General features: G+C 39.2%; 1 protein-coding gene across 1 annotated transcript in view; it reads right to left on the bottom strand.

Annotated features, from left to right (window-relative positions):
- daam2 (dishevelled associated activator of morphogenesis 2) overlaps positions 1 to 21,637 on the bottom strand; it is a 311,361-nt gene extending 289,724 nt beyond the window's left edge. The window contains exon 1 of the mRNA XM_051646195.1: positions 21,504 to 21,637. The gene's annotated coding sequence lies outside the window, so the exon portion shown is untranslated. The remainder of the gene's footprint in view (positions 1 to 21,503) is intronic.
- Between the last annotated feature and the right edge of the window lie 781 nt (positions 21,638 to 22,418).

Here is a 22,418-nt window from a genome sequence, read left to right on the forward strand (position 1 = left end):
CGGTGTAAATATTTGATTTATTATGCTGATTAGACAGCTTTGTGTTTAATGAGAGCATTCGCGAGAGTGCAGAACATTGTGCGGAGCGTCACTGAGCTCGCGTCGAAATGCAGGTCTCAAACAGTGTAAACCTGCAGTGAGTGACAGCAGTCATTGTTATGAGAGAGTTTGTCACGTTGCTCAATTTCTGTGTACAATTTATAAAAAATGTAATAATAGTTTTGTTTTGTCATGTTAATAAGTAGGCCAATGTGAATTTGATTTGTACAAAATAGCAATAAAGTAATTCAGCTTAACTATTCTAAGTTTGTTTTGGAGGTGTAGCCAACATAAAGAATATGGTATGAATGGCATATTTCAGGAATCACCGTCATTGTTATCGCATCTTCTCTAATAAGACCCATTTGTCATGCAGCTGGTATTGGTAGATCTAACATTTTCACGAATCGCACAAACTCCGATCGCAAATGACTGTTTTGTAATTTCCAAAGTGCAACCACTGAGGCCAAAAATGATCTATTGATGATCTTACATGAACAAGATCACCATTGAAGATCTATCGGGATGAATGGTCCCCTGTCTCGCCACCAAAGGGCTTACTGAACGCAGTAACTTGGTCGATTTAAATCGGCTGTTAATATGTTTGAATATTGAATATGCCATATTATTTACTGTACGTGGACTAATAATTTAAGCAGTAATTTTACAATAATTTAATTTATTCTATACCATATATATCAATTTAAAATAATTTTTATTTGCCTTACCTAAACAAGTATTATTACATTAAAACCCTGTAGGGAACCAACAGCTGGTTGACGACCTGAATGTGTTCTACTGCATATTTGAAAGGCCCAATCTCACACCCCACACCCACTCTGACCTTCACTTCTCACAAACACCAACACCTCCTGCAACCCCCCTCCTCCCCCCTCCTGCCACTCAACCTGCACTTAAGATCTGTGAAGATGATGTGAGCCGGGTCTTTCGGAAACAAAAGACGAGGAAGGCTTCAGGCCCAGATGGCGTCTCACCAGCGTGTCTTCGATCCTGTGCTAACCAGCTGGACCCCATCTTCACACAGATCTTCAATAGATCACTGGAGCAGTGTGAAGTCCCATGCTGCTTCAAACGCTCAATCATTATTCCTGTCCCAAAGAAACCAAAAATCATAGGACTTAATGACTATAGACCTGTCCCCCTGACGTCTGTGGTCATGAAATAATTTGAGAGGCTGGTGTTGGCCCACCTGAAGAACATCACTGGACCCTTTCTAGATCCCCCTTCAATTTGCTTATCGAGCAAACAGGTCTGTGGCTGATGCAGTCAACATAGGATTGCATCATATCCTGCAACATCTGGACAGACCAGGGACATATGCAAGGATCCTTTTTATGGACTTCAGTTCAGCTTTCAACACCATATTCCCAGCTATACTCCAGAATAAATGACACCAACTCTCTGTCAGTGGATTACCAGCTTTCTGACGGACAGACAGCAGCTTGTGAGACAGGGGAAACTCACTTCTAGCACCTGTACAATCAGCACTGGTGCCCCCCAGGGATGTGTGCTCTTCCCACTACTCTTCTCCCTCTACACCAATGACTGCATCGCCAAGTACCCCTCTGTCAAGCTCCTGAAGTTTGCAGACGACACCACTGTCATCGGCCTCATCAGAGATGATAATGAGTCTGCATACAGAAGGGAGGTTGAACAGCTGGTTGTCTGATGCAGTCAAAACAACTTTGAGCTGAACACGCTCAGAACGGTGGAGATCATTGTGGACTTTAGGAGAAACACCCCAACACTGACCCCCCTCACCATTCTAAACAGCACTGTGGCAGCAGTGGAATCATTCAGGTTCCTGGGCACTACCATCTCACAGGACATGAAGTGGGAGACCCACATTGACTCCATTGTGAAAAAGGCCCAGTAGAGGTTGTACTTCCTTCACCAGCTGAGGAAATTCAACCTGCCACAAGCGCTGCTGATACAGTTTTACTCAGCAGTCATTGAGTCTGTCCTCTGCACTTCAATAACTGTCTGGTTTGGTTCAGCTACGAAATCAGACATCAGAAGACTACAAAGGACAGTTCGGACTGCTGAGAGGATTATTGGTTGCCCCCTGCCCTTCCTTCAACAACTGTACACTTCCAGAGTGAGGAAAAAGGCTGGAAAAATCACTCTGGACCCCACTCACCCTGCCCACTACCTTTTTGAACTGTTGCCTTCTGGCTGACGCTTCAGAGCTCTGAGCACCAGAACCGTCAGGCACAGGAACAGTTTTATCCCTCAGGCTATCCATCTCATGAACAGTTAAATTGCCACATTGAGCAATAACTATGTGCAATACACAGTTTAGTCTTTTTTATATTTATCCAACACATCCAACCTCTTCTGCCATTTCATTCCTCTGAAAAAACAAAAAAACAAAACATTTGCACTGTACAAAACAGATTTGTATTTGCACTGTTCATAACAGATTTGTATTTGCACTGTGTATAACAGATTGTATTAGATTTGCACTACCCATGTGTATGTGTGTATGTATGTATGTGTGTGTCTGTACATATGTGTATAATTTTTTATTTTTTATTATTTTCTATGTCTTGCTGCTGTTTTTGTATTGTTTTTGTATTGTTGTACACTGGAAGCTCCTGTCACCAAGACAAATTCCTTGAATGTGTAAGCATACTTGGCAATATAGCTGATTCTGAAATACAATACAATATAATGTTTAAAAGATGCTTAAAAGAAACTGGAGCGCAGCTCATATCCACCATTGAAATCTGCTACTCTGAAGAACCACACGGTTGCTTGCTTTGTGATGTCACGGTAATTTAGTATTTTAATCAACATTAATAATTCGCGATTACAATACTTACTACTTTCCATTTTCAATTTCTTTTAAACAGTCAGACCCCTCATCTGACCCACAACAAATAAATAAAAACAAATATACATTATTCACAAATACATTGTGGACATTTTGAACACGTGTTTTAAATCATAAAAAGGCTAAATGTCCAATAGTTAACAAAATAAAGAATGTTCAGAGAAGTTCTTCATTTGAGGAGAGAACAGTATTTTGAAGTCCTGCTTTTAGGAGGTGGATATCAAGTCTGGCTTTGGTTTGCTGTAGTTGGGAAAGAGTATTGCCTGTATTGTCCTGCACAACATCACAACCAGGTGCAATGTCCCTCTCTGTGTTGACGTTTATGATGAAACTGTGCCTGTTGAAGACCTAGACCAACCTCCAGCGTTCTCTCAGAATGAGGGACTTACTGGACATGCAATAAGGGATGCAATTGTTAGAAACTTCTTTTGACTGGTTAATCTCTGATAATTGTGTCATTGTAATTAATATAGAGTGATAAATGACAGTTAAAATTAAATATATTATTTTTGCTTGATATTGACAGCTGTTTAGGGATTATTTTATGGGGACAAAATCTTTTTTATACTTTGTACTTTTTGTACTTTACTGTACTGAAAGGCTTAATAGGTAGCCTATTGTCTACTTTATCTACTTTATCACTGTAAATGTTAAACAAATCAAGTGCAAAATATAAATAAATGTGTTATATATACTAAATTATACAAATGTTGTATTATTTGACTAATTTTAAAGTTTTATTACATTTTGTTCCTGAAATCCACCCTGAATCCATCCTTCTGCTGGGACCAGGATAATCCTGATTTTTTTGGATCAAAAGGTATCCCAATCCTACTCAAAAGTTTTGAACATCACACACTGAAGGTTTGGTTCAGATCAAAACCAAGACTGGATTACATGATCTAATCTGATTTCAGAATCATTTTTTTCTTTTGAACAACCCATTTTCAAGATTTGATCCAATCAGATTACTTCTGAACAACTGGGCCCTGGTGCTTACTGAGTAAATGGTCAGAAAATAAGATGAGTATTAAAAAAATAATAGCCAAACAACGATTACTAGTAGGCTAATAGATACATGAAGTATAATTATTGCTGTATAATTATAAGTACTTTTTTAAACAAATGTAAAATTAGTTTTTTTATTTTTACTTGATTTAGTCTAAATAAATAGTCTGTTAATATCAGCATACAAAACATTTTAGTGTCAATAAAAGACTATTCTTTGAGGGTTCACACATGAGAGCTCTTCAAAATAACCAAACTCAGACCTTTTCACTTTAGCCACAAACAAACAAATAAATAAAACAGTGAAACAAAGAAAAACAACAACTTTGTATTCAAATTGTACCTGTCAACTTGTTTTTGTCCATTTTTTGATAGGGTCTCTGCCTACGATTCATTATTTTTTGCCACCCAGACAACATGAATATTAGGGATGTTCCGATAAGGATTTTTACAGCCGATACAATCATTGATTTTCTTTTCATCTAATCTGCCAATACTGATTATTAAACCTTTTAACAGCAGCTCTGTCATAACTGGTTATATGAAAGATTTTTGCTCACTGTCACTGTTAACTGAATGTCCCTGTTGGTAATGCCATAGCTGTTGCCTAGTTTTTGCTGAGAAAAGTACTGCAGGTTGGTTAAATGATAATCAAACAAACAAACATAAAAATATTAATATTAACGATAAATAGGCCTTTAAAACAAGTAGGATTACACAAAATATCTTACTGCATATTAGGATAGATAAAGAACGAAGCTTAGTGTCAAACTGAAGTGGTTAAATTTAATGTGGAAGTTTTCGTTATTTATTCATTTTCAACATTTTAATTATTTTAATTCCTTTTTTATTATATTGCATTTAAAAATGCAGTATATAATAGTATATAAATATTGCAGTTCGATGTATTTTATTTAACTACATTCCTTGCCTTTTCATTTTGTTAGATGTTGGTAATATTAGTTCCACTTTCACTTGTTCCCGCTGGAGCTTTAATGATGGGAACACGCTCTGTAAGAAGAGCGAAGAAAGAATGAGCGCATATTTGCAGACTCAACCTGTTAATGCAGTTTGCTCGGGAGACATTTAATAAAGATCATTGAATTGTATCTCATCTGTATCCTGCATTATTATTATGATGCATGTGCCCGGCGGAGACTCAGATGCCACTATCGCAGACAATGATAAAGACCGCTTCACCCGCTTTAAGGACCGCCGGTTTACCTTTAACACACTCAGCGCACAAAAGCAAACTCGGAGCACATCTGTTAATCTGAGCGTGAAATGGAGTTAGGGAGCACAGAACCGCTCAGAAAACACTGTATTAATGCACTAACATAATACAGACAGGACACAGCAGCGCAAATAAACTTTGAATTGAGCACCACAAGCAAAATATTTATTTATTTAATTAAATCGCAGCCGTTTGTGGTTTAATAAAACACAAGGTCATACAGCGTTTTCGAATTCATTTCGATTAACTGTGCAGCCGTACTTGTTTATAAGTTAAATTAGGGCTGGGTGACATGCAAGAAATATTTTAGCCAAATTTTTATAAAATATATATAGTTTACTGTATATATACACACACACTGGCTGGAGTTTTTTTCTTCATCAAAACAGAATTTAAGACTTTTAGGATTTCATTTCAGGCCTCCTCCTCTAAACAATGCAAGTGAAAGTCTTAATAAAATCTTATAGACTCAAATAAAGTTCTTCTGAATGCAAACGATTGATTATTTTGAGAAACAAAACAATACTTATATAATTTTTAACTACAAATGTTCACTTCCGTACATCTCTGTGACATGCGATCATAAGAGGGATGACGTAAACTCGTTGGTAAGGTCACGCGTCACGTGGAGGAGTCAGGAAGCGCGTCATTGTTTACAAGAGAAACTTGCACAGAGCACAGACCAAGCGCCATTCACAAACCAAAACACTCTAAAACAATTTCAAAAACAGTATAAAATAAATAAAAAAATAATTTCCACATAATAATAATAAAAAAAAATGTAAACAATGACGTGCTTCCTGACTCCTCCTCCACACGACGAGTGACCTTACCAATGAGCTTACGTCATCCCTCTCATGAGCACACGTCACAGAGATGTATGGAAGTGAACATTTGTAGTTAAAAAGTATAAGTATTGTTTTGTTTCTCAAAATAATCAATCATTTGGGTTCAGAAGATCTTTATTTGTCGACTGGAGTCGTGTGGATTATTTTGATGCCCCCTAAATATGCATTTTGGACTTGCCATAGATGTGGCTGTCTTGTCTTGTTGATCCCACAAATGCTCCATGGGGTTAAGATACATAACACTCTTTTCCAATTATCTATTGTCCAATGTCTGTGTTTCTTTGCCCACACTAACCTTTTCTTTTTGATTTTCTGTTTCAAAAGTGGCTTTTTCTTTGCAATTCTTCCCATAAGGCCTGCACCCCTGAGTCTTCTCTTTACTGTTGTACATGAAACTGGTGTTGAGTGGGTAGCATTCAATGAAGCTGTCAGCTGAGGACATGCGAGGAGTCTATTTTTCTAACTAGAGACTCTGGTGTACTTATCCTCTTGTTTAGTTGTACATCTGCGCCTTCCACATCTCTTTCTGTCCTTGTTGGAGCCGCAGCCAGTTGTCCTTTGTCTTTGAAGACTGTAGTGTACACCTTTATATGAAATCTTTAATTTTTTTGGCAATTTCAAGCATTTTATAGCCTTCATTCCTCAAAACAATGGTTGACTGATGAGTTTCTAGAGAAAGCTGTTTCTTTTTATGCCATTTTTGACCTAATATTGACCTTAAGACACGCCAGTCTATTGCATACTGTGGCAACTCAAAAACAAAGACAATGTTAAGCTTCATTTAACTAACCAAATAGCTTTCAGCTGTGTTTGATATAATGGCAAGTGATTTTCTAGTACCAAATTAGCAATTTAGCATGATTACTCAAGGACAATGTGTTGGAGTTATGGCTGCTGGAAATGGGGCCTCTCTAGGTTTGATCAAAAATGACTTTTTTCAAATAGTGATGGTGCTGTTTTTTTACATCAGTAATGTATGTGTGTGTGTATATATATATATATATATGTGTGTGTGTAAGAAATAATTGAAGACAGACCATTGAATTATTGAAAAATAATGCACACCGAGGTGGTAATAAGTTCACGACACGTAGCGGAGTGGCCTTTACACCTTGGGTGTGCATTATTTTTCAATAATTCAATGGGCCAGAGTCAATTATTCTGCTTATACCACAGTTAGCACATCTTAAGATACCGCTCAGGGTTTTATCTCAAGACATTTTCTGGTTTTCGTCCCTAATATGCTCTTGTGAGTGGAACTAATTTCTGGATTCAGCATCTTGCTTTACAGTCCGAGCCTTCGTTGCTAGTTTGAAACCGTCACTTTAGAACTAGCAACGGAGGACTGGGAGGCTTGCGCTGCTGTACTGGAGCACTTACTGGAGTAATAAAGTAGTGCAATTGTGCATGTGCGTGTGTGTTTTTGGGTGAGTTTGTTTTTGAGTGATCGAAAGAGAGAAACTCGGATACAGAGAGATCACTTCTGGGATGATCTTTTTTTTTTTTTTGCAGCTCTCGTCAGAAGTAACATCGCTTCAAAATCACCTAGATGTAAGTTTAAACACTTCTCAGCAGCAGCGAGTGTCACCATTTTTGTATATAGCTTTACCGTTGTTAACAACTGTTTTCAACCCCACTGAGATGCAGGTGTGCGCTGACATGACGGCTTCGTTTTTCACTCGCAAGTAAGTGTGCGCGTAATGCATATATGTGTGTGTGTCCACGTGTGTGTGAGAGCGAAAGAGAGAGGGAGCGCAAGGGTGGTTTCCACAGATATTTCAAATAATATAGGAACTGTTGAATTGATCAAGTGTATCTAGCTTTGATACAGCTCAAGCCTTTGTTCCTAGTTCGAAAACATCAGTTTAGAACTAGCAATGGAGGGTGCGCTGCTTTTCGGCACTGGAGTAACAAGGTAATGTGTGTGTGTGCATCTGTGTGCATGTGTGTGAGCGAGAGAAAGAAAGAGAGAAACTGAGAGAGATCACATGTGGAATTATGTTGTGACTAAACAAAATCCAAAATAAATCAAAACTGTGTTATATTTTAGCATCTTCAAAGTAGTCACCCTTTGCCTAGAATTTTCAGAAATGTACTCTTGACATTTTCTCAACCAACTTCTTGAGGTATCACCCTGGGATGCTTTTTAAACAGTATTGAAGGAGTTCCCATCTATATGCTGTGCACTTATTGGCTGCTTTTATTATTTGGTCCAAGTCATCAATTTCAAAAACTATTTTTTTTTAATTAAATTTTAGATTTATCATGAAATAAATTAATATGGTGGCACAATGATATTTTTGTTTACAAAACTATTTTCAAACATTTAACACATAGTGTATGTGTATAGAAAGTTTGTTTACCTGTGTACTAATGAACTGAAAACATTTCTGAAAACCCATTTGCAGACAGTTTTGATAGTAAAACCATTGTGTATTTGAATGCTTGTTGTTTCTTTTTGGTGTGAATATACAGGTTTTCTTGTGTGTTGCATCATGCATGTGTATGTGTGCATGTACAGTATGTCTGTTTGTGTGTGTACATGTGCAGCATGTATGTGTTTACACAACTTTACAGTGAGTGGATTATCTCCCTGCTTGTGCTCAGACAAAATGAGTATCCTTCATCACCTGCGCATCTGTAACACTATAGCATTGTGTTTGTGTTTAATTGTGTACAGTACATAAAGAACATAAAAAGCCGTTTGCTTAGCGACGTCGTTTTCAAGATGCCGTTCTGCAAATGTTTCCACCTTGTGAGCGATATATCCCTCTGTCAGACAGGAACGAGCACTTTTTTCCATATACACCAGAAACCGAACCCCACGAGCACTGTTTTCCATATACACCAGAAACCAATCCACTCTCCTCCCGCGGCAGCTGCAGAGGGACACACGAGGGAGGCGGGTGAGGATGGGGTAGAGCGCGGAGATTTGAGGAGGATTTGTTGCCGGCCCAGCCTTGTGTGCCTTTCTTCTCCAGCCAGGGCTGGGAGCCCACTGACACAGAGCTTCTTGAGTAATCATGCTAAATTGCTAATTTGGTACTAGAAAATCACTTGCTATTATATCAAACACAGCTGAAAGCTATTTGGTTAGTTAAATGAAGCTTAACATTGTCTTTGTTTTTGAGTTGCCACAGTATGCAATAGACTGGTATGTCTTAAGGTAAATATTAGGTCAAAAATGGCAAAAAAGTAACAGCTTTCTCTAGAAACTCAGTCAATCATTGTTTTGAGGAATGAAGACTATACAATGCTTGAAATTGCCAAAAAACTGAAGATTTCATAGAAAGGTGTACACTACAGTCTTCAAAGACAAAAGGACAACTGGCTCTAATGAGGACAGAAAGAGATGTGGAAGGCCCAGATGCAACTAAACAAGAGGATAAGTACATCAGAGTCTCTAGTTTGAGAAACAGATGCCTCACATGTCCTCAGCTGACAGCTTCATTGAAATCTACCTGCTCAACACCAGTTTCATGTACAACAGTAAAGAGAAGACTCAGGGGTGCAGGCCTTAAGGGAAGAATTGCAAAGAAAAAGCCACTTTTGAAACAGAAAAACAAAAAGAAAAGGTTAGAGTGGGCAAAGAAACGGACATTGGACAACAGATAATTGGAAAAGAGTGTTATGGATCTTAAACCCACTGAGATTTTGTGGGATCAGCTAGACTGTAAGGTGCGTAAGAATTGCCCAACAAGACAGCCACATCTATGGCAAGTGCTACAGGAAGTGTGGGGTGAAATTTCACCTGAGTATCTGGACAAACTGACAGCTAGAATTCCAATGATCTGCAAAGCTGTCATTGCTGCATGTGGAGGATTTTTTGATAAGAACTCTTTGAAGTAGTTTAAGAAGTTATGATTTTTTTTTTCCAAATTGTAATAGTGAATAAAAGTACCAATTTCTTTCCATAAGAGCAAAATCTGTACATTATTCCTAACTTTTGGCCGCCAGTGTGTGTGTGTGTACACACACACACACACACACACACACACACAGTTGAAGTCAAAAGTTTACATACACCTTAGACAAATACATTTAAACTAATTTTTCATAATTCCTGACTATTCCTTCTATTCCTTCATAGAAAACATTCCCTGTCTTTGGTCAGTTAGGATCAATACTTTATTTAAAAAATGTGAAATGTCAGAATAATAGTAGAGAGAATTATTTATTTCAGCTTTTATTTCTTTCATCACATTCCCAGTGGGTCAGAAGTTTACATACACTTTGCTAGTATTTGGTAGCATTGCCTTTAAATTGTTTAACTTGGGTCAGAATTTTGGGTAGCCTTCCCCAAGCTTCTCACAATAAGTTGCTGTAATTTTGGCCCATTCCTCCTGACAGAACTGGTGTAACTGAGTCAGGTTTGTAGGCCTCCTTGCTCGCACATGCTTTTTCAGTTCTGCCCACAAATTGTCTATAGGATTGAGGTCAGGGCTTTGTGGTGGCCACTCCAATACCATGACTTTGTTGTCCTTAAGCCATTTTGCCACAACTTTGGGAGGTATGCTTGGGGCATTGTCCATATGGATGACTCATTTGTGACCGAGCTTTAACTTCCTGGCTGATGTCTTGAGATGTTGCTTCAATGTATCCACATTATTTTCCTTCCTCATGATGCCATCTATTTTGTGATGTGCACCAGTCCCTCCTGCAGCAAAGCACCCCCACAATATGATGCTGCCATCCCCATGCTTCACGGTTGGGATGGTGTTTTTTGGCTTGCAAGCCTCACCCTTTTTTCTCCAAACATAACGATGGTCATTATGGCCAAACAGTTCAATTTTTGTTTCATGAGACCAGAGGACATTTCTCCAAAAAGTATGATCTTTGTCCCCATGTGCACTTGCAAACTGCAGTCTGGCTTTTTTATGGCAGTTTTGGAGCACTGGCTTCTTCCTTGCCGAGCAGCCTTTTAGGTCATGTTGATATAGGACTCGTTTTACTGTGGATATAGATACTTATCTGCCCGTTTCCTCCAGCATCTTCACAAGGTCCTTTGCTGTTGTTCTGGGATTGATTTGCACTTTATAGACCAAACTACGTTCATCTCTAGGAGACAGAATGCATCTCCTTCCTGAGCAGTATGATGGCTGCATGGTCCCATGGTGTTTATACTTGCATACTATTGTTTGTACAAATGAACATGGTACCTTCAGGCATTTGGAAATTGCTCCGAAGGATGTACCAGACTTGTGGAGGTCCACAATTTTTTTCTGAGGTCTTGGCTGCTTTCTTCTGATTTTCCCATGATGTCAAGCAAAGTGGCACTGAGTTTGAAGGTAGGCCTTAAAATACATCCACAGGTACACCTGCAATTGACTCCAATTAGCCTATCAGAAGCTAATTGGATAATTGCATAAAGGCTTGACATCATTTTCTGGAATTTTCCAAGCTGCTTAAAGGCACAGTTAACTTAGTGTATGTAAACTTCTGACCCACTGGAATTGTGATATAGTCGGCATATTTTCACTCCTCACTGAAACACAAGACAGGTGTTAAGCACAGGTGGCAATCATTCAACACTCATCTCCCGTTTCACTCTCCACAGCACGGCGCTCGGCCACACCTCCACCTCCACAATACCCGATTGATGTTCTCTTTGTCCCGAGACAGCACTGATTTCTTTATTTCCAGCATCCAAAAAATGCTGACAGCTGCTGCACAAACACTAAAAGGTGACACACTGTGTGCATAAACTAACACAGCACCAGACGGCCCACCAGAGTTATCAACACAAGGACTACTTCCTTCACTCGCTGCAATCATTACATGGGCCAGCTGGGCACATGGCATTGTAAATACAGGCTGTATCTGGTGATGAGTGGTGCAGAGAAATTTTATATATTGTGCCAAGCAGTTAATTATTGTCAGACCTTTGAAGACTGGTGCCAACAGTGGTTGCAGTTGATGGAATTAACAAGTCTTCCAGGAGTTAGATGAAAGCTACTTTGATGGCAAACTAAGAAATCCCTTCACCATTATAGGGTGGACACATCAGTTTTTGTTAGGATTGTTAGGCAACATTTATACATACAAATCCGTATCTTTGCTAGTGTACCTAATGTTATTGTCAGTACAGTGTTGATTTGACCAAGTAGAATTGAATATTAATTTATGTGCCTCTCATCAATATTTTTTCTGTGCAGCTGTCACGCTCTCCCCAGTCTCTCACTGAACTACATTACCCAGAAGCACCTTCCTGGACTTATAACCACACACACCTGTTCCCCATTCCTCTCCATCAAAGTTCTCTGTATATACAGCCCTCAGTTTTTTCAGTTCTTTGTCAAGTCTTGTGGATGTTTCACTCCTCTGTGATCACTGCTGTTTTTAACCTCCTTCCAAGTTGTGTTATTGTTGCCATAGCTTCTTTTAGTTTTTATTTGTATTGTTTCTCAAGTATTATTTTCACTCTTTCCTCTGTCTCACCAAACTACAGTACCCAGAAGCACCTCCCTAGATTTATAACCACACACACCTTTTCCCCATTCCTCTCCATTAAAGTTCTGTGTGTGTGTGTGTGTATGTATATGTGTAATTATATATATATATTATATATATATATAGCCCTCTGTTTTCTCAGTTCTTTGTCAAGTCTCGTTGATGTTTCATCTCTCCATGTTTTTGACCTTCCAAGTTAAGTGTTGTTGTCATAGTTCTTATTTGTATTGTTTCTCAGTAATTTATTTTTATCTCTGGATCATTTGTTCTCCTTTTTTACTAAACTCCTGTATTTCAGTTCTTCACTCCTTGTTGTCAGTCACTCAGTTTCCTCCACAAACTGACAGCATCGCTGTTTAAAGTGCATGCACTCTTGTAAAGGGACAGAGCACTAGTATTGTTCCCATATTTTTGAAGTGTGTTTTTCCTCTTTTTTTTTTTTTTGCCTTTAGATATGAAGCACTGGATGAAAAATAATGAACTTTGTTAAACCCCAGTTACACATGTGGCTGGAAATCTGAGCTGCTCAGTATCCAAAATGTAATTTTAATTTTATGTTTAAATCCACATTCTGAATTCATAAATCAGGCCTAATATTTACCTAATGTATATTACATGTCACAACTGATTTAGTAGCAAGGTCTCCTCTGTCAGGAATTAATATGATTATTACATTCAGCCAACAATAAAATCTTAACTCAGTGATTAAATATTTGATCCTGGTTGTAAAAACACTACACAAGGCCCAAAAGTTGACCGCATGACTAAACAGGTGACCGAAAACCCATCCTCAGCTCCACTGAACTCCTCGCTAAAAAACACATGTGTAAATGGCAGAACAGCTGAGGTTATACCATGCATTTATGAATTTGTATCTGTACAGCACTTATATGGGGTTACATAAAACATAAAGTTGTCATTTACAGCTATCTTGCATATTAAAAATGTGTCTGAAGCTAAATATTTATGACACATTTTTTTTAAGCCATGCATGAGGGTAAAAACAGCTATGTTTCATTATTGTGTTGGGGCCGGTGAAAATGTTGGCAGGGTAATTAAAAATCTGAACCAGTAGAAAAAATCCTAAGCGTTGAGTCTGCTTCTCTATTTTAAGCACACAACTCATCCTACACTGTTGAATAATGCATGAATAAACACATGACATTAAGGAGAAGTGTACCATTACCTTTCTAAGTGATCAGACATTTTGCACGGATTTTGCCTGGCAGATAAATAAGGCCAACTCCAATATTGTGGCAATGATTAAAGACTGGTTTCACATGCGTGATGCGCAATCCACAGAGAAACACTCACACAAGTGATGCACACTGTTCTATCCTCATATATCTCTGGAGCACGCAGGTGCGTGCATCAACCAGATTTCCCTTGATATGTGAGCTCCGGTGACAGCGCAGAGCGGATCACACGTGCGATTAAACTGGGCTTCCCTCGATATCGTGGTGCAGACAACAAAACTTATGTGACCCATTTGAATTTTACATGAGAATTCACTATTTTAAAGTGCTATGGAGCAATTCAACCATATCAAATGCCTAGACAGCTCCAACATTCTGAACAGCACACAGCACTTACGAGGGAAAGAGAAACACCTGCCCTGCACCAGCATAAATTACAAGATTTTTCACATCTACATATCATTCAACACTAACATTTGTCACAGTAAACTGTAACAAGAATTGTGTCAGTTGTATTAGAATTTTTGTATGTGTTTAGGCTATTATTTTTTTCATAACAAATAAACTGTTTATTTTTAAGAAAGATTAACTACCTAACCACTGTAATGAGGAGCCAGCCATGGTCTTTCTTGTGATTATGGTATTACAAATGCAACTGATAAATAATGAAAGAACAATGGCAAACATACTGTAAGGGCAAGTACAATGTTGAATAAAAGTCTGGACCTTTATACATTTTGAACGAAGTCACATGTAATATTATAATATATTTCCTATAATTATTCTCAAATCCTTAGGAGTCTGATAAAAGGAAAACAATATCTGTTATGGAGTAGGAAACAAACATTTCCTCTATAGAAGAACAATCCAAAATCATTAAAGTTGTTTATTCATGAATATTATATTTAGGCCTATAGATGTAAGGATTTAAGTTAGTTTGATTTCCCACAGCACCTTGAAGTACAGAAACTACTGAATTCAGAAGTTTCTAGATGCTCAGATGATCAAAAATAAATATGCATTGAAAACATGAAATGCAACTAAACATCTTAAATATTAATTGTAATAACGTTTAAAAAAAAAAAAAAAAAAAAAAAAAACACATTTGTGACAACAGTGTACATCAGCGACCACCGAAGACCATTTTTGACCCAGGAAAACCCTGAATGAATAAAAACTCTCCATCCTCACTCCTTGCATAAGTGTGTGCATGTCTTTTTTCTACTAGTCCTGATGTAATTTTAATAATGCAAATGTTAATCAACACCTACAAGCACCACAGCTGCATGTTTCCAAGAGCTGCACTTTCTTGATGGAGGCAGCGGTCAGCACACCCGCCTTCTCACCTAACTCGTGCGCCAGTCAGGAGCTCTGCCAACCACAACATCTGGAGAGTGGAGAGCCTGAGCGGCTTACCTCATTGACTTCAACCAAACAATGGCCTTCTCTTTCCCTGCTCCCTCGCCAGGCCAGGCACAAATGTGTGTGCACAATGCATGGTGCCCATATCCATGGCTTTCCCGCATCCCCACCCTGGGCCTCTCTGCCATTTTCCTCACAAAAAATAAAAAAATAAAAAATCTCAAAACGTCTTGCTTGGTCAGTAGACTACAGACACTGTTGGGCAACAGACACAACGAAAATGTTAGAGGCAATTGGTGAACAAAAGGGGGTCACTGATTAAGTATCCAGCTGGGTGACCAAATTATCAGGCAATAGTCAATGGCTGATTAGGTAGGTGATCACATTTGGTCCTTAATCCTGAATATGTGGTTGAATTCTTGAACATACAGTTATATCCCTGCTAAGGAGACTGGCTTAACCAGCATGCAGTTCCCATGCTGGTCTAGGCTGGTTTATGTTGGCTAGTGCTTGTTTGGTGCTAGTCTAGATGGTAGACCAGCATAGTAGCGGTGTAACATTTGTACTGACAATGTTACGATTAAGATTTTTTATCTAATAATTAAGATGCATGTGAAATCTGAAATTTGGTCACGATTAGATTATTTTAGAACGATTCATAATAATTATCTTCAAAAATATGCAGAAAAAAGATTTAAAGTTTTTACTGAACATTCTTAATTTCGACAGTATAGACGTGCACCAGACAAGAGAACTAAAGTTACAAACACATTAAGGACCAAGGAGGTTTGTCTTATCTGTGGCTACATTCATACCCAGAAACATAATACTAATGTTACTTGATTTATAGATCTGGTATAAATAAAGGATAATGCAACAGAATGATGATGCAAACACACACAAAAATAGGTATGTAAACAGTGGAATAAGCGTTATAGATTTGCATTTTATATAATGTTGACATCAAGCAATGTTATATAAAATTATAGAATTAAAAACTAGGCCTATCTATTAGTAGTGTATAAAGGTGGTTTTGCATGGTATGTTGTACCTGCAAGTTGCCTATTCATTTACAATAGGAGAGGTGTCAGAACGGAGGCGGCTCCTCCTGTCAAGCACATTCACAAGAATGTTTTATCTTTTCACGGCTAATACGTCATTGACCAATTCGGCATTTAGCCTTTAACTGGAAAGTTCCCTCCAGAACAGTCTGAAATCGCTTCCAATATATAGTGCACTATGTGGCATTAACTACAAAGAGAGTGAGTGAACGAGTTAGTGATTTTGCTTATTCACATTTATTTAGGCTGTTTTATTTGTGGTTAAACTATTTTATTGAGAAATTACACGTTTGATGGAGATATAAAGCAACGTAAACATAGTACAGTCAAAGGAGGAGGCAACAATAATTAGACTAACTTTGGTCAAATGGACAAAAACAGTTATGAATAATGAAAAAAAAAAAAAAAAAAAAAAGCCAAACTTGGGGAGAATCCATCCATCCATTTACCCACTTATCCTATGCAGGGAGTGAACTCCTCAGCATGAACTTTCTCAATTTAAAGCACACTTTTTTGCCTTTGATCTCCCGTGCTCCGCATCTGTTGCAAGAAGGCTTACGTAATCTGAGATGGTGTCTTTATTACATTGGGTATTAATATAGTTAACAAATTCATAAATTCCGTAATCGATGCATCGAAATTTCTTTGTCACATCGATCGCGGTACATAAATGCATTTATAAACACTTAGAGCACAGCCCTGCTTTTCACAAGCTAAACTTACAGTAGCTGGTTGACCAGCATGTTTTTTCTGAAGAAGCTTGTTATGAAGCTAGTTTAAAGCCTGGTGGAGACACCAGCACACAAGCATCCCATGCTGGGGGACCAGCACCCCAAACACAACATAAGCTATTGACCAGCAATGTTAGTCTTTTCAGCAGGGATGAAGGGGACTTGAGAGGCTTCCAATATATTTTAAAGTCTGGTAGTGACAGTGCTATGGTGCAGAGATGGTTTCAGATGGTAATACCATTTTGATATATGTCATACTGAATTATTAGCCTACTGTATTCATCTACAATGGTATTGACAAGGTACTTCAAATAACATCCACATATATCCACATAACCAAGCTAATACCATACTTGGTTAAGTGTAATGAAAACATGATGCATGTTTTCATCTTGGATATTGCAATAAGTCCTCTTGTAAGTTAAATAAAATTTCTAAAGAAAAGTCTCTTCAATATTCTCAGTGAACTTAGTTCCCTTTCGATCCAATTCACTTGACATTGCGAGAATCACTATGGGGAATTCCTACCGATGACTTAGTTGAAGCCCTTGTACAAACGGCAATCCTGAGATTGGCAATGGTGTTTGAGCCCCGCCCCTTTAGGTGCACACTTGGCCTAAATAACCTGGTGCACGAACACAATTTCTTCAGAATTTTCTTCCTTCAAGACAGTGACATCATCTCTCTTCTTGAAAGCCCTCCTTGCTTCGCTGTCGAAATAAATTTCTTCAGTGGAAGGGATCTACTCTGCAGACGCAGACAGGATGACTCATCGCCTGTACCACTCAGAGCATGCAGTGAGAAATCTCACCCCTCCCTTGCAGTGTTCCGCCAAAGATTCTCTCTGCCTCGCCGCTTTTCAGTGAACGGGTTCTTCGCTTCAGACACTCGCTGTTGAACAACGCAGTGCTTCAGCGAGACACCCCCTCTTCACGCAGCGTTCCGGCAGGTGATATTGTATCCTTTTCATATATACGTATTAATATGTTGATGTATCACATAAAGAGCCGCTTGCGTGCAACACGTCTTTGTCAAGATGTCGTTCCACATATCCCCTGTCAGATGAACATGAGAGCTGCCCTCACTGCAAGGGCCTTAACACGTTGGTGGTTCTGATGATGGGGACGACGTCATGTCCTTCACAGCATCAAATATGAGCGAGTGGTCCATGGAGGATGTATTGGAGCATTTTTACGAGTATGAGTACAAATACATGAGCACAGTATCTGACCAGTATCGGTATCTGTGCATCCCTATTTCTGTGTGATGTTTTTCTCATACATTGGAGAAAGCACTGGTTGCGTCTGATTGCGCTGCACATGCTCAACACGCACGCATTACCATGCTGTTTACTTCCCCCTCCTCGCCGGTGTTCGCTGGGAGACTGCATGCATGTTGTTTCTGTGTGGTGATTTTCTCACACAATAGACAAAGTACTGGTTGCATCTGCTCACGCTGCACATGCTTGACACACGCACATTTACACACTGTTCACTTCTCCTTGCCGAAATTTACTAGGAGATTGCATGTGTGTTGTTTCTGTGTGATGATTTTCACATAAACAATCTTCTCACACAACAGAGAAAGTGCTTGTTGCGTCTGCTCACAATGCACATGCTCGATACACACACACACGTTTAAACACTGTTCGCTTCCCCTCCCCGCTATTATATATTACGCAGAATGTTGCTTCTGTGTGTTGTTTAAATAAAGGATGTTCTCATAAAGAGAAAAGTGCTTGTTGCACTGCACAAGGTGCACAGACTCGAAGATGCCCTTCACAATTCTTTTACCGATGCACCCGTTATCTCGCTTATGCCGTTCGGTCATCTATGGCCCCAGCTTGGAATGCACCTATGTTGCGCACAGGAACTCACAATCTCCTCGTAGAGAACGCAATAAAGATTGTTCCGAACTGCGGCATACACACAGGTTCTACAGTCAATATCTTCCATTCCAGAGTAAGATGGCGGGCTTCGTCCCATTTTAAATCTGAGACACTTGAATTGTGCACTCGCAAAGCACCCATTCAAAACAGTATCTCAAAAACAGATCTTACCATGCATCCGCCCACTGGCTGATTTGCGTCAATGGATCTAAAGGACCCACGTGTACTTTCATGTACGAGTTGCACCTCATCTCAGGCTGTTTTGAGATTTGCATTCAAGGGAACAGCTTATTAATTCAGAGTCCTTTCCATGGCTCTCCATGCTCTCGAAGTGTATCAATGCAGCGCTCGCTCTGTTGAAGCTGAGCATTTTGCATTTTTAACTACCTCTATGATGGGCTATTATTAGCCTGATCAGAGGCTCTGTTATGGGAGCATGGGAATTTACTACTCTGAGGCCCAGGCTGTTCAAATGGCAATGTCAAACTGTGCAAAAAGTATCCACCATTGCACTGTTAGTTCTTTTACATGAGACTTCTCCAAAGCTGGCGGCACGTCTGGCGCCAGGGGTGCATGCACATTGACATAACTCTCCGCTGTCTGGCTGCTCTAGCACCTTGGACAGCTCCCACCTTTTAACAGCATCATGCTGGGTCAGGTCTTCTGGCAAAAGGTGGTAATCACGGATGCGTTCAGCACAGGCTGAGGAGCACTGTGCGGCAGGCGCCCAGCCTTCGGCACCTAGCATTTCAGTCATCTGGAAATACTAGCCATCTCTTAGCCTTGAAGGCTTTGCATTCTGAGTTAGTGAATCACCACACTCTGATTCGATCAGACAACATGACAGTGCAAGCTACAGGCAGACATGTTCTATTTTTCATTACCTCAAGGGAGCAAGGTGCCTAAACCCCCTCGCCCTGCTATGGTCCCAGCTTGGGTTTTAAACCTGGGGCTGAAGGCGCCCACGAGCCCCCCGTTAGAACCATTGGAATTTGTTGAGTTGTGTGTGCTTTCTCTAAGACCACACTCCTATTGGCTCTGGCCTCAGATAAACAGGTGGGTGATATGCAGGCGCTGTCAGTTGACAGCTCATGCCTAGTATTTGGGCTGGGTCTTTCAAAAGCCACCATCAACCCAGAAAGGCTATGTGCCTAAGGTTGTAAGCCTTCTTTCCCCCACCGTTTAATTAGGATGAGGAGCAGTCGATGCATTTGTTTGTTATGCCCTGTGCAGGCATTACACATGTATATGGAGCGCACCCACGTAGTGCAGCATGTTGGGACTCGGTTCCCCATAACGATTCTCACAATGTCGAGTGAACTGAATTGAAAGGGAACGTCTCCGTTTACACATGTAACCTCGGTTCCCTGAGATGAAAGGGACGAGACAGTGTGAAATCTAGCCGCACTACTACTTCAGAGTTTCGAGCAATGCACTCTTGTCCCTCAGTCAGAAAGTTCTGAAGAAATGGTGTTCATGCACCCGCTTATATAGGCCAACTGCACCTAAAGGGGGGGGGGCTCAAACACCATTGCCAATCTCAGGATTGGCATTATTGTACAAGGGCTTCAACTAAGTCGTCAGAATGTCTCGTTCCCTTCATCTCAGGAAACCGAGGTTACATGTGTAACAGGAGACTTTTCCATTGTTCTTTCCTCTTTAAAATGTATGGCATGGTAATGGCAAGGTGTAAATATGCACATGATTCACCTTTTCACCCAACACAAAAGGCAGGTTTGACTTACAGTAGCAGGAAACTTACCTTGTGTTCAGCAGGGCATCAACACTCAGTATACACGTTTTTCAAGTACTTTAGCTGCAGTTGACAGCCTATGAACACTAACTATCAAACAAACCACTGTCAGATGCTTTCATTATCAAAATGTGACAGATTCCAAACCAAAAGTGAAACAGCAATTTCTGTAAGGACACAACCTTTTACATGACCATTATGCACTCTTAATAGTTCACATTTTAAGTAGATTATTTTATTTAATGTTTTATTCGTAATTTTTTGACAGCTCCACCTTCATCAACTGTTGTCAACATACTGACAGAATGATGCTAACACACAAAAGGAAACTGTAATTAAAAAGGCATTAACATCCATTTGATGTGATTAAGGCACGTAAGGGAGTTCGTTATAGACCAGTGTTCTCGCACAGCGACTTTAAAAACGTGTCAGGACATTTTAAAGAAGGTGTTAAACGAGACATAAACCGTCTGTTATTGGTGAAGAATGTGCTTAAGTTTTTTTTTTTTTTTTTTTTTTAAGTGGAAAATGAGAAACAGCGCCCTCTAGCCGTCACCAGTAGAATACAGCTACACCCACTACTACACAACACACCAGGATAACATTGCAAAACAATGAGCACCCAAAGCTGAAAATATTAACCCAAGCCGATCGGGAAATAATGATTAGCGTCTGAAAACGTATTTTGGATTTAATATACAAGCAATTGCCTGAGACGTACAAGTGAAATAGCAAAGCTCTCATCCTCAAACATAATCACTTATTTACTGTCATGATACAATCAAGCGTTGCTGCATGCACGCTGCTCACCAAGTGTCATCTGCCGTATCATTCCCAAAACACTGCAGTGATTGAGATTGGCAAGAAAATGTAATTACAGCAAAACTGACCATAATTATCTGCGAGAACATATTGGCTATAAGAATAACGATTTACATTATCGAAAGATCCTTGCGTGCCTAACGTGGATTTTATGTATTTACAGTTCATTTCTAAACAACAGAATTTAGAGCCATCGACATTGATCATTATTAGCCTGTATCCATGCAGTGCGCAATTACGCATTGGTGACTTACCGTTTATGTTCATCTTTGGGAGAAACGTGTTGCGCAAATTGTAATCCGTTTAAAAGTGACCATAAATTTAAGAGGTGAAGACGTCAAACAAACGCAATCATGTAGGTGGATTGGTAAATGAGCGCTCTCACTCCAAAAGTACCACTGAGGAAAGTGAGCGGTGCTGCTCATGTCTCACTATCAATCCAAACACTACACACGCCTTCTACAACTCGCTCTTAAAGACACAGCTCCATCAATCAATCAATCAACTGGCATACTGCTCAAAGTACATAATATGTGAGACTACAAATGAAGCTATGTTCGAATAGTGTCCAACAATACAACTAGAACTATTTTATGCGGTTTGCAGCATGCAAACTAAGCACTGTAAGCAAACATTTCTGTATGCATCTAATATATATATGACTTATTACATTTGCCAAAACAAACAGTATTCAACAGAGCACACTGTGTAGTGCTATATCCCACTATCTATGCAATGTGCTCAACTTGACCAAGTGCATTAAAGTAAAAGTGGTCAATTGATAAATAAAGTTATTGATATTTTTATTTTTTTTTTTAAATAAAATCACTGGTGCCTAGCTGTTGAATATACAACAGGTCAGAAACCTTGTAAATAGTAAGGTGAGTATTCCTTATGTTGAATGAATAACATGCACATGCGCTTTAATTGTATTGTCCCACCATATGATATTTGGAAATTATTGCAATATCATATTTAGGATAATTTTACTTGCATCTGTTTATTCCTCTTACTATGGTGATATTAAGAAATGAACATATTTCATAATTCATTACCTTACCTGAAGACTTGGCACTCATGTTTAACTATGCAAGTGAATGGTGATCAGAACTTTGTAGCTCCAAAAATCACATAAAGGAATCATAGAAGTAATCCATATGAAATCCATA

The sequence above is a fragment of the Myxocyprinus asiaticus genome, chromosome 20 (genome assembly GCF_019703515.2).
Source record: "Myxocyprinus asiaticus isolate MX2 ecotype Aquarium Trade chromosome 20, UBuf_Myxa_2, whole genome shotgun sequence".
Classification (NCBI taxonomy): domain Eukaryota; kingdom Metazoa; phylum Chordata; class Actinopteri; order Cypriniformes; family Catostomidae; genus Myxocyprinus; species Myxocyprinus asiaticus.